Source organism: Cupressus sempervirens, chromosome 3, assembly GCF_028749045.1.
Source record: "Cupressus sempervirens isolate cs-2001-9-10 chromosome 3, ASM2874904v1, whole genome shotgun sequence".
Taxonomy (NCBI): domain Eukaryota; kingdom Viridiplantae; phylum Streptophyta; class Pinopsida; order Cupressales; family Cupressaceae; genus Cupressus; species Cupressus sempervirens.
The window spans coordinates 552,183,619-552,198,510 of NC_143120.1; positions in this window are offsets into that span (position 1 = coordinate 552,183,619).

A 14,892-nucleotide genomic window follows, 5' to 3' on the forward strand; every position below is an offset into this window, starting at 1 on the left:
TGGGTATCAATTTTGATGAAGAAATTAGGGCTCTCTTGATTTTGTGTTCTTTGCCTGAAAGCTGGAATGGCTTGGTAATGGCGGTGAGTAATTATGTTCCTGGATCTAGTACCCTAAAATATGATGATGTGATCGGTGTTATTTTAAGTGAGGAAACTCGTAGAAAATCCTCAGGTGGATCTACATCAGGAAGTGCTTTAAATGCACAAAGTAGGGGCAGAATGACTGAAAGAGGAAGTAACTCTAGAAATCGTGGGAAATCAAGAGGAAAGTCAAAGGGGAGGAGGTCTCAATCGAGAGGACCAAATGATTGCTGGTACTGTGGGAAACCAGGGCACAAAAAGAAAGATTGTTGGAATCGAAAGAAAAATGAAGGAGATAAATCAAATGGAGACAAGGAGGCAAATGTGGTAAGTAACAAATTTGAAGAGGATGCTTTGCTTCTGTCTTTAGAGAGTGTTGATGATTCATGGGTTTTAGATTCTGGTGCTTCATTTCATGCTACACCTCATAGAGGTTATTTCATTGATTATGTCCAAGGGGATTTTGGGCTTGTTTATTTGGGGGATAATGAACCCTATCAGATTGTTGGAAAGGGAAAAATTAAGATTAAGTTGCAGAATGGGAATCATTGGCTACTACATGAGGTAAGACATGTTCCAAAACTAAGTAGAAATTTAATTTCAGTAGGGCAACTCGGTGATGAGGGTTGTGTAGTTACTTTTAATGATAAAAATTGGAAGGTTTCAAAAGGTTCCCTTGTAGTAGCAAAAGGTGTGAAAGTAGGCACCTTATATCTTTGTACAGGTCATATTGTTCCTTCTACTTTGATTGTTTCAGAGAAAAATGAATATTCAGGAACAATTACTACAGTTGAGCAGGGAAAACAAATAGCTGTTGTAGATTCTGATACAGCGTTGTGGCACAATAGACTTGGGCACATGAGTGAGAAAGGTATGAAAGTACTTCATTCAAGGAAAGTTTTACCAGGTCTGAAATGTGTGAATATGGATTTCTGTGAAAGTTGTGTGTATGGAAAACAAAAGAGAGTGAGTTTTGTAAAGATAGGGAAGGAAAACAAAAAAGAGAAATTAGAGCTTGTGCATACAGATGTATGGGGACTGGCTCAGGTATCTTCCCTTGGTGGCTCTCATTATTATGTTACATTTATTGATGATGCAACTAGAAAAGTATGGGTTTATTTCCTTAGATAGAAATTTGATGTATTTCAAACTTTTAAGAAATGGAAATGCTTGGTTGAAAATGAGACTGGTAAGAAATTAAAATGTCTCAGATCTGATAATGGTGGTGAGTATTGTAGTCATGAATTTGAATATTATTTCTCCACTAATGGTATTCATAGACAAAAAACTGTTCCAAGGACTCCACAGGAAAATGGAGTGGCTGAACGCATGAACAGGACTATAATGGAGCATGCAAGGAGCATGAGGTTGCATGTTGGGTTGCCCTTACACATGTGGGTAGAGGCTGTCAATACTGCAGTATATTTGATTAATAGAGGTCCCTCTACTCCTTTGGGCTGTGGTATTCCAAAGGAAGCATGGACTGGTAAGAAGGTGAGTTATTCTTTTCTCAAGACCTTCGGTTGTGAAGCTTTTGCTCATATAGACTCTAAAAATAGAACCAAGCTAGAAGCTAAATCAAAGAAATGTGTCTTTGTTGGATATGGCATTAATGAATTTGGTTATAGGCTTTGGGATTTTGAAAATCTTAAAATTTTTAGAAGTCGGGATGTCATATTCAATGAGAAAGTGTTGTACAAAGATTTGTTGCAGCAACATGAGAAGAAAAAAGATGATTATGTAGTGCTGGATGATACTCCAAAAGCTGATGTTCCAGCCATTCCTCATGATGTGCAACAACTGCAACAACAAATACCACACACACCAGTAAATGTTAGATGGTCAACAAGGCAAATTAGACCTCCACAAAGGTTTTCTCCCTCTTTGTATTCTATTTTACTTACTGATGCTGGTGAACCTGAAAGTTATGATGAAGTTGTACAGGTGGATACTAAGATTCAGTGGGAGTCTGCAATGAAAGATGAAATGGACTCTTTTCTGAAAAATAAGATATGGGATTTGTGCAAGTTGCCTGCAGCTAAAAAGGCTTTACAGAATAAATGGGTTTATAGGTTGAAAGAAGACAAAGGAGGTAAGAAAAGATTTAAGGCCAGGTTAGTTTTAAAAGGATTTGCATAGAAAAAGGGAATTGATTTTGGTGAGATATTTTCTCCTATTGTTAAAATGACTTCTATTCGTACTGTTTTAAGTCTTGTGGCTATCAAAGATTTGCATTTAGAGCAGATGGATGTTAAAATAGCCTTTCTTCATGGTGATTTGGATGAAGAAATATATATGGCTCAACCACAGGGTTTTGAGGTCAAAGGTAAGGAGAACTTAGTGTGCAAATTGAAGAAAAGTTTATATGGCTTGAAGCAAGCACCTCGGCAATGGTATCTAAAATTTTACAGTTTTATGCATGAGCATGGATATAACAAGTGTCATTCAGATTATTGTGTTTATTTTAAGAGGTTGGATGATGATAGCTACATTATTTTATGTCTATATGTTGATGATATGCTTATAGCTGGGTCTAACATGCATCATATTAAGGGCCTAAAATGCCAGTTAGCACAAGCATTTGCTATGAAGGATTTGGGGGCAGCAAAACAAATCCTTGGTATGAAGATTTGCAGAGATAGGAAGAACAGAACCTTGACGCTATCTCAGGCTGATTATGTTGAGAAGGTGTTGCAACGTTTCTGTATGGAGAATGCTAAATCTATTAGCACACCTTTACCTGGTCATTTGAAATTGACTAAAGAGATGTGTCCCAAGACATAGGAAGAGGAGGATAAGATGTCCAAGGTACCCTATGCTTCAGCAGTAGGAAGTTTGATGTATGCTATGGTATGCACTAGGCCAGATATTGCACATATAGTGAGAGTCGTTAGCAAGTATATGAGTCATCCAAGATTTGAGCATTGGAATGTTGTCAAGTGGATTCTCAGATATTTGAGAGGGACATCCAATAAGTGTTTACACTTTGGGGGCTCTACTACTAATTTACAAGGCTATGTTGACTCAAATTTGGCAGGGGATATTGATACCAGGCGGAGTACTACAGGTTATGTCTTTACTGTTGGTGGGGTAGCTGTGAGCTGGGTTTCTAGGTTACAAAAGATTAATGCTTTATCCACTACAGAGGCAGAGTATGTTGCTGCTACAGAGGCAGCCAAGGAGATGATATGGCTTCAGTTCTTCTTGGAAGAATTGGGACATCCTCAGAAGGATAATTATTTGTTTACAGATAGTCAAAGTGCCATTCATCTTGCTAAGAATTCAGCTCTGCATTCTAAGACCAAACACATACAGTTGCGGTACCATTTCATTCGGTCAGTTTTGGAGGATGGACAGTTAAAACTAGAGAAGATACATACCAATGATAATCCAGCAGATATGTTGACAAAGGTTGTAACAAGGGAGAAGCTGAACTCCTCTTCAACTTCAGTTGGTCTTTTAGACTAAACATGAATAAAAGAAAAGCAGAGTCCAGGGTGGTTTGATCCAGTGGGAGCCCCATGTGGTAGTTGTATTGCTACAGGATCAGTCTCCAAGTGGGAGATTTTTGTTTAGTGTGCAGCCTGATCAGTCCCCAAGTGGGAGATTGTTAGATTGTGGTGACTGATCAGGAAAGTACTGTACATACTTCATAAATAGTGGCCGACATGGTAGCCGACATATTATGGCTGACATGTTATGACCCTAAAGCAGTTTAATACTTGTATAAAAGGGCTTAGGGTTGGGTATTTTTCATTATGTTGTGATGCAACATTGGTTCTTGCGGCGGTATTGAGTTGTAAGGGATTACGGATTGTAATCAGGTTGTAATCACTGGATTGTAATAAGATCGGACTTGCTGTTTGGTGGATGTAGCCCAGGGATTGAGTGAACCACATTAAATCTTGGTGCCTTGTGTTCATTTTTGTGTGTTCTATTATTTTTTCTATTATTGGTTATATTTTCTCTAGCTTTAACTGTCCATCCTCCAAAACTGACCGAATGAAATGGTACCGCAACTGTATGTGTTTGGTCTTAGAATGCAGAGCTGAATTCTTAGCAAGATGAATGGCACTTTGACTATCTGTAAACAAATAATTATTTGCATGTAGTTTTTTTTATATATTTGCATGTAGTTATATTTGCATGTAGTTTTTTTTTTTTTTCTGTCTGTGGTTTATCCTAACACTTTTTTGTAATTCCTTTATTAAGGAAAATAGTTTATTCCTCCTTAAGAGGATTATGACACTTGTTATGCACACACTTATGAATGTGGCAATCATTCACTTGGGAGTTACAAATAACTCCCCTTCTCATCTCTTTATAAGAGATGCTTCTCTCTCATTCTAAACACACAATCACTATGTAGTTATTGTAATGAGCTACTGGCTCCATTTTCTCTCTTCTCTCTCCTTCTTTCATTCTTTACACATTTGCCTCATTCATATTATTCACAAGGGGTTTTTTTTGCTTTCCCCTTTCAAATCTTTGTCTCCTCTTGTTGATTCATTGGTGGTTGTTCATTCCTTCACTCTCTCTTTGGATCCAAGTTTATGGTAACTATTTTCACAAACTCTCTTGGATTAATTGATAATTCTTTTATCTTAGTTCATTTCGATGTTATTGTTTCTAACATGGTATCAGAGCAGTTTAATCTTTGTTTTTGAGTGTTTGCATGAAGGTATGATTTGAAGGAGACTCTTGAGAGATATTTCTCTAATTTCTTTTTTAATCTTCTTAAGTTGGAAGAAATTGAATTTTTTTTCTTTTTTGGGTTTGGTTGGTTTACCGCCAAACCCGATTAACTTCTGTTTGCTCTAATTTGTGCAGGTTTTGATATATTGTTGATAAAAACAAAATATAAATTTATAGTTATCACACTCCTCTATCAGCCTAATAGGCTCTCCAGCTTTGGATTTTTTTTTTTTATTACAATAAATAAAAATAATTTTTTTTAATTCATTATAATAAAAATAAAAAATAAAAAATCCAAAGCTGGAGAGCCTATTAGGCTGATAGAGGAGTGTGATAACTATAAATTTATATTTTGTTTTTATCAACAATATATCAAAACCTGCACAAATTAGAGCAAACAGAAGTTAATTGGGTTTGGCGGTAAACACACAAGCAACAAATCACAAGAAAAAATAGTAAGAAAAAATATCTAAGTTTACAAAACAAGAATAGAACCTTTAAATGATAAAATATGTGAGTTTTCAACATCATTCCAATTGGAAGGAGAGTGGTTAAACTAGTCATCAAGCCAATACAAAGGGTGCAGTGACCATAGTTCAATAACTTATCTCGAAAAAAAAAATTGTTCATAGTATCAGTTGACAGAATCAGGGAGCTGTGCAATTGCAGTCATATATTTCATAGAAAGTGTTTAGACAAATGGTGATGAGCATAAGGAAACTAGACCTTTCTTTAGATGCCCTCTTCTTCCACCAAACATATATCATCTGCTCTGAAATTAATGGCACAGGATTGTTTGCCATAATTTGTTAAATGTTAAACTATTGTGTCATCAATATTGCACAGGTATGTGGAAGACGATAGGGACTCTCACTATGGAGTTTGCATATATTGAACGATACATGGTGAAATACACTAACTAGTGTAAAGTGCAACCACAATCGAATGAAATTCTTTTAATTCTCTTCTAGGTTGGCAAGATGCTTGTTAAGATTAATGACATGAAAAATTTAAAAGGACAAACATAGTTGCATATTTATAATATAAAAAGGCGTACATAGTGACCTCCTTTGATTGCAGAAGTTATTTCAATAAGGGCTTTCATGTATTTGAGTTACTAAACAATCGAAGTGTGAAATACTCCTAGAACTAGGAAACTCAAAATAAAAAGATGCTCAATACTCAGATATAGGTTGAAATAATAGAAATGAAGTAAATAAAGATGATTCTTATTAGAAGGAAAAACAAAATACAGTGAGAATTCAAGTATCAAAGAACATGTCAAATATGTATCTTTGTTTATGAATCAAATTAGTGGTTCCTTAAGTTGATGACCCAGCCTTAATAAAATGTTGACTAAAGAAATTTTTGACGAGGCTTGTGAATCTCCTTCTCTACTTAAATGGCATCTCTATATCACCCAAACGTGAAGAACTACAGTTCAGTCGGCCATGCATTTACCTTATTAGCATATCTACCAACATGGAAATTTGAACTTGAACAAGTACCCTGCCTTGCAAGAAATGGCTTGTTACATGCTCAAATGTCATTATCTGCAAAACAGGGAAATACACTAGGGAAAATTATTAGTGCAAAAGCATTTTTGAAATCTGTGATACAAAATCAGCAATATATTATAGCATTTGTATAATAATGAAATAGATATGGAACTCTATATATATTAGAGTACATGGGGATTTGAAGGTATCTAATATATTACATTGGCACCATTCTTTGTACATATGTGGGACACATAAAACTAAGAGATAATGCCATGAGGAAAGGAAGAATTCATGGGAAATCCACGTATATCAAAAAACACTCAAATGTGTCATCCAACACTTTAAGAAGCCATGAATGTGAAAAAATGGAATAAAATACAAAGAAATCAAATGCAGAGTTAAATGTTATGTTATAGAGAGAGGATGGTAGTACCACCACCATGAAAATTTTCTAGATTGTATGGAGTACAATACTGTAAACTAGGTACCACTAAGATTTAAAAAGGTATTTGGATAGAGTATGTAGTTGATTTTACATAAACAAGACCATCCTAGTATTCTTAGACAATGGAAAAAGAGAATAATATCAACAGACTGCTAGACCAGGGGAAATCAAATAGGTTTGAGAAACAAAAAGGGGTATGGAATGAGCCATGAAAAATGTTGTCCCACCACTCAAGTGAAGTATTAAACACCATGGAAATATATGAAATGAGGTGCAATGACCTATCATAGTTTAGTGACTATTGGTTTTACATTTGACATTACAAAAGAGTAAATACATGTCCATAGAGCAGTGTATATTCCAAAAAGGAAAGAATTTAACCAATTATGATAGAAGGGAAAGCCATGTGATTAGATAGTACATAGGGGTCTATTTCTCATCCACATTATGATATTTTAATATAGGGAGTTGGTGGAGGGAGAGGCGGAGTAATTTCAGGAACATGACAGATATCCTCCAGGGAACTACTTGTAGCCTGTTTCATGCGCCCTTTGCATCGTAAATCTACCATCTCAAGATGATCGTAATAAGGAGAGAAAGATTCATGTGCCAAATAATTATGTTCATTATATTAGTACTCATTTTCTCATCCACATTAAAAAATCTTAAGATAGGGAGTTGGTGGAGGGAGAGGTGAAGTAATTTTGGGCACATGACGGATATCCTCCAGGGAATCACTTGTAGCCTATTTCACACGCCCTCTGCATCGTAAATCTACCATCTCAAGATGATCGTAATAAGAAGAGAGAAAGTTGTCTGTGTACTATATAAAGAAATATTCCAAATAATTACATTCATTATATCAATCTTCTCATCCACATTATGATATCCTAAGGTAGGGAGTTGGTGGAGGGAGAGGCGGAGTAATTTTGGGCACATGACAAGATATCCTCCAGGGAACCACTTGTAGCCTATTTCACATGCCCTCTATACTGTAAATCTACCATCTTATGATGATCCTAACAAGGAGAGAGAAAGATTCCTTCCAAATAATTATGTAAATGAGAAAAGAGATCATCACAAGACTCATCTTTCTTTGGAGCTATTATATGCTAATAATTATTTGTGTTGCAGGATCCATGATCAAAAGGCATATTGGGGAATTATATTTTTCATTCCTTTTACTCTACTTCATTGTGAAAATCAACAAAGAATGTATGATGCATCTGCATCGTGTATGCTTTGTGCCTTCATGCATCATATGTCTGCATCGTGTATACTTTGTGTCTTCATGCATTAATGTGTCTTCTTCGTGTATGCTTCGTGTCTGCAAGTACTCAGATATTTACTTCATGCATTATGACATTAACTACATGCATACCTTATGTATTCTTTCATTCCAATGTATAACTTGTCTATTGAATTCACAATAAAGGTTTAGTGTAAACAATCATTGCTTAAGGACAACCAATTTGAGGAAGGGCGGACTGTCATGTCCCTTAATTAGGGTAATATAAGTAAATTATTATGAATAAATAAATTATTTCTTCATGTTATAATATATTAAAATAAATATTGATATATTATTAATGGTATAATATATTATTAAAGAATAAATAATAATATATTATTGATATAATAATAATACGTTACTAAGGTAATAAGGTAATATTAAAGGTCAAATCATTATCAATAAATATAATAATAATAATAATAATGTTATTATCATACAGTATGATATTACATTATAATTATAATGTGATAATAGTATTAAAATATAATAAATAAAAATATTAGTAAGGTAATCAAGATTCATGGATACCAATTGTACACAATAAATTATGTACACTATTATTAAATAAATATTGAATATATAAATATTAATAGTAGTGCATCAAGCATTATTATATAATATTGATATATAATCATTATTATATAATATTGATATATAATCATTATTATATAATATTGATATATAATCATTATTATATAATATTGATATATAATCATTATTATGATAGTATAAAAATATATAAATAGACAATTAATGATATTATATTATGAAATGGACATATTCAAGGATAATATTATAATATAATTGAGAATTAAATATTATTAATAAAGAAAGTAAAGACTCTGTAGATATAAAATATTATCATGTAAGTATACCCTTATAATAGTATTCAATATCAATTATATATATAATTATTTATCATATTGCGAGTGTCTAATATGGGATTCAAGAAGTTTGATAATGTAAAATTAACCATGTTATTTTACTTATGATATAAATAGATGATGAGTAAATTAAGTAAACAAAATTATATATAACAAGATTACAATAAAGGTAAAGATAATATTGATAATATTAAATCTAACAATGATTATCACGATGAACCAACAAACCTTCCATCATTATTTATTAAGGGTGGCGACTTTTCCACTGCATCCTTTCATGCAACATGGCATATAAAAATACAAGTGTTGCAGCTCACAAAGAGGGCAGATTAGATTTTGGATAAATATATATATATCTTCTGTATGCAACACTCAGTAAGACCATAACAAGTTGCCATAGCAAGAAATTCATATTTCATATCAGGGTCGACGTTCTTAGAAGCATAATTGGTTTAAGATATATCAAAGAGAGAGCTTCTCTTATCAAAGAATCAAAGTGCATTGAAGATGTAACAGGGAAGACATTAGGTTCTCAAATTTGAGTTTGGTGCATCAAGCAAAACTAGACATTGAAGGATAACATTATTAGAGAAACCCATTTTTAGCAAATTTTAGAAGATCATTATCCATTGGCTGAGATGAATTGTCTAATGGTGTAATAAGATTTAACAAAATATTTCATTTTCTGTGATTGAAGACTAAAGATGATATATGATCAAACAGGTTTATCACTAGATGAGAAATGATAGTATATTTACAAAGTTTCTTCAACATATTAAACAACCACTACCTTTATTGAAGAGAGTCGCTGCCTGTATGATATACGAAGAGTTTAGGTGTGCATTGTATTAAACAATTATTTTGGAGTGCAAGAGCAATGAATGAGAAGAGAAGAAAGTGATTAAAGATCATGGCTAATACAAATGCAAAGTCTTGGATAGAATTCTAAAGGTCATGTGTGCATATTATTGTTGCATTGGTCACTACAAATAAAGGCACTGTAAGCTATGATTTTTGAGGAAACTAGGTGCTAATATTATTTGACATGAACAACCAGCAACCCATGGCAAATTGAGCAGCTTTCTTTCTTAGTTTCAATGGTGTGAGTGTTGCAGTTTAGCATCTGTCAAAGTAATTATCAAAAAATATGGCAAAAAGAATATAAACAAAAGAAAAGTCGTAAATAAATGATGGACCCCTAAAAAGGGTTCATTACAAACATTCAAAAAGGCCAATAAAAAGACATAGAAAAACTATTTTTTTTTAAATGAAAAAATGCTTTCAAACATTTGATCTTCTATATAATCTAGATCATCTAGATTTTGACCCTTTGAATTTGATTTCATACCTTGCCTTTTAAATTGGTTTCTTATTAAGTTTGTGGGTAAGTTATAATTAAATCAAATAAAGATATTATTAAATGATTTAATTTAACAAAAAAATTATAAAGAAAAATAATATTTTAATTATATTTAATTAATTGAGAAATTACATAAATAGAAGAAATAAATTTAAAAATTTAATTAAAAGTTCAAATTTGGCGTAATTATATTTATTTAATTTAATAATAATTAATTTAGAAGTTTCATTTTAATAATAAACTCTTAATATAACTATCGTTCGCTGACAAAACCTAGGTGTCACTCTGTAATAAATTGACACAATTTAAATATATATTAAATACAAGTTTCCTTCAATGAATGCGAAGGATCTATGAAGTAAATTATAAATCACATTATTTGTAACAAAGGCTATTATGAGTGATGAAAGCATTCATTCAATCAATAATGTTGATTTTTTAAAAAGAATCTGATTCTTCTTTCTATACGGAGCTACTAGTCAGAGTTTATTGAAATTGGTTAGAAAAACCCTTGAAAAGTTAACTAAATCATTCACAAAAGAGGTTGATTAGTGAAACACAATCGAAGCTATACCATTGAACAGGATTGCTCCCAATCTTCTACACTTCAATCAAAAATTTTGAGTGGCAGCAACATAGAGGTTGAACAACTTCTGCAGTATATTTTTGTTGTGAACACCTAGTGTTTTGAAGTGATTTCTAGTGTAATTGTTTCTTTATAAGGCAGATTGGGAAAGGATCATACACCAAGCTCCTTATTGGTGAAAGAAATTGTCAAATTCATGCAAAGAATACAAGGCAGAGAGAAGAACAAAGAAAAATTTATGCATATTCATTCAAAGGGGCAAAGTTGAAGAATAAATGTTAGCAAATATCAATCAAATTCCAAAGCACCAACACTCTAATATGATCATACTATGTGTAAATTCAAAGGCAGACCATTGGAGATAACACTAATTTCTAGCAAGAAAATCGATGGCATTCAAAGTAGAAATTAAAGGTGTGAAATATGATAATGAATGAAAAAACCAATTAAATACAAGGGCTCGAATAAAACCTAATCTACAGATGGCTCCACATCCATACCAAAACCTTAGCAAAAGAAAGCAAAAATAGGTAAAAACATGCAGTGATCCTCCTTCCTGCAAATGCTCTCATCCCACAACATTCATTAATGCTATCAAAACAACAAATTCATTCTTTGTCTTAGATAAGACAAATAGGTTGATTCAGTCAATCAAGAAACAATTAAATGTCCTAAAAACAAGGGTCATGCAAGAAGAGAAGTTGGCAAGAGGTGCAGAGAAGACAAAGCCTCAAATTTTGTCAAAATCCAAGGAAAATAGCATTGCTCAAGTAATTCCAGAGTTGAAACAAGCTTTTTTCAGCTCTTGGCCAATTGTTTTCTCTACTTTGATTCTTGACAAACAAATCTATTTCTTTAACCTTACCAAATATGTAGGTAATAATAAAAAGACTCTATTCTCCCAACAGACAAGATTTCTATCTAATTCCTTATCGGAGCCCCCAAATCTACTTAAAAGTCACCTTCCCTTGCCTTCTCCTAAAATCTATATCCTGCCTCATTGCAGGAGTCCCACCTCCAAACATCTTGTTCTGCTTGAGATATAGCCACCCATGGGTTCCTAAACACATCTCACCCAAATCTAAAGAAAATATCATTATTATTAGTAATCAGAATAGTGAAGATCAATGGCAGGAATGCCAAAATGTTGGTATCTTCACATTCTAGAATGAGCCTAAATTAGAAATGTTCAATCTCATAAATTGGTTAGGGGAATTCTACCAAAACTAGGTAAGTATCTCTCACCATTCTGATAGATCGGTGTATATTCATTCCATTAATGAATATGTTAAAAAAGATTTTATTTACATTTTTTATTGTTACTTCAAAGGATTTGATGTTAAATTCTTTGAGTGGATTCTAGATTGTAAGGAAGAAAGGCTAGACTTTTTTATTCCAACTTGGATAACCCTTCAATCTCTTCCTCTGAGATTAATTCATATACAAATGATCAGGAAAATAGGGTTTTCTATGGGCGATTTGATTGGTATGCATGCATCTTTTAAATACTATAATAATGCCAGAATCTTGATAAAATATAAAGTAAATATCATGGAATTCAAACCTATTAAAGTAATAACAAACATAGATATCTCTAACTTAAGTTGCCTTAGAATTGAGGGTAAAATTTCATAAATAATTAGATTGAATGATGAGACGAATATCATTTTTAAAAATATTCAACTTACTACAAATCTTGTAGAAAACTTTCCTATGATAAACATTAGAAATCATAGAGAGCACCAAAGGAATGCCATTAATGAGAAAAACCTCTTGAAGACAACTCTAGATTTAGTAGGGATAGTCAAACCAGATATTGAAGATGGTACAACAAGAAAAGATAAGTCTTCTCAATCAAGCTCTCCCACTAATACTAATAAAAGCTCACTTCATATTCCCAAGAAAGATTTGGAAAAAGTGGTAGAGCTAATACATGAGGGGCTACAACACACAAAAATTGGGAAATCAGAAAGCTCAAAAAATAGAAAAATGATCTAATAAAATGTTAAGTGTAGAGGTCAATAAAGGAATCAACCCTAATGAACAGACTACTGGTGAGGATCATAAACCCAAAGATCAATCCAAAATTAAAGAAATTCTTATACAAGATATGGATAACATAAGGTAGCAGAGTATAGGGATTAGCAATAAAGAGGTTAAAAAAAGAACAAAGAAAGTAAAGAAGGGAAAAAGAATAAAATTAATCAATGAGGAAGGTAAATCATTAGGTAAAAATTCAAAGGCCTTGGATAACTCGAGCAGTAGTATTGAAGAATTAGAAAATAACTTATTGTTCTCTGATGAAGGCTCTAAATTGGTAAAGCCCATATATACAAAAGGAAAATTGGAGACTCCACAACAATAGAAAGAACAAAATTTGTGGGAGAATAGAATCCCCAATAAAAAGGAAATAAATAGATTCACAAAATTTTGACAAACTCCACCTACTAGTAAAGAATTCCTCAAGTATGACACTAGTGAGGAAAAGGTAAAGGAAAGTGTCTAGAGAAAGATTACTAGAACTATAACACAGGACTTTCATGACTTTTTGAAAAATGATATGATCAGGGATGCAGACTTGGAAAAGGAAATTCTAGATGAGATTGAGAAAGAAAACTTGGAACTATTAATTGATGAACTAATCCAAGTATTCGGCTTTGAGAATATAGACAAGAGTAGTGAATCACAAAAAGAGAGATTATTGCAGAGAGTTTTAAAACTCGGTGGAGATGATTATACTTTTGAAGATTTAAAAAGAGATCTAGTAAGCATAGAAGAGGAAGACAAGAATAGTAAATACATACAGAATTCTGAATATAAACCAATGATAGAACAAGGCAATGAGACTAAGGAAGGTAGTGTTAGAAAGATTCTAGATAAAGATGATAAATCTACAAAGGATCAGATGACCATTGCAAAACAACTATTGCAAGAGCTGAAAAATGAAGAAAAAAATGAGACACAAGGAAAACAATTTGAAATCATCTTAAATGCATAGGAGAACATAGAGTAGTTGGGTATTTTAATGAACCAAAAAGGGATAAATGTCCCTAGATATTGTAAATTGAAAGCTAAAAGAGGTAGGAAATCTTCTAAGGAACTCAAAGAAGTGGATGGGTAGGCAAAAGAGTAGCAAAAGATTAGTTAGTTATTTAATCCAAGGAAGGGGAAGATCCTTCCCAAGTCAACATGAAGATCTCTACTTGGAATGCTAGGGGTTTAAGTGTTCCTAGAAAGAAATGACTACTAATACAAAATCTAAAACAATTTGTATCTAAAATTATTATGTTACAAGAAACTAAATTGAATTAGGAAGAAGGAGTCAAGCTAGATAAGAAATTAGGTAGTTGGAATGTTAACCTACAAGAGTCCAGAGGAGCTTCAAGAGGTCTAGGCATGATATGGAATCCTAGGAAAGTTACCCTTAATATATTAAATTCAAATAATTCTTGGACGAGCAGCAAAGTATAAAGCTTAAAAACTAATAGACAGTTCATCTTAGTAAATATATATGGTCCAATCCATAACATAGATAAAAAAATCCTATGGGAATAAATTAGTACATTTATTAATGAACACGGCAATGAAATCATTATTTTAGGTGGTGATTTCAATACTATCTTAAACATAGAGGAAAAATTTGGAGGCTTGCAGCAAAGAACCCAAGTAACTAAGGATTTTTAAAATTTGGTTGAAGGTAATAATCTAACTAATGTTCCTATAAATAATGGGAAATACACTTGGAACAATAAAAGGAAAGATTTCTCCTATATAGCTAAGAAATTGGATAGATTTTTTAATCAAAGAACTCAATGATTTTAATTTCAACATTCAATCCTCAATTCTACCAATAGTAGGATTAGATCACTACCCTATTTGAATTGTTTTATTTGAACCAAATAAACCTATTAGGAATCCTTTTAAGTGTGAAAAAATTTGGTTTTTAGACAAAAACTTATGGAACTTATTAGAGATTGGTGGAAGCAAGGCAATTTTAAAGGTTCTAAAATGTATATCTTTGTTTCCAACATGAAAATGATCAA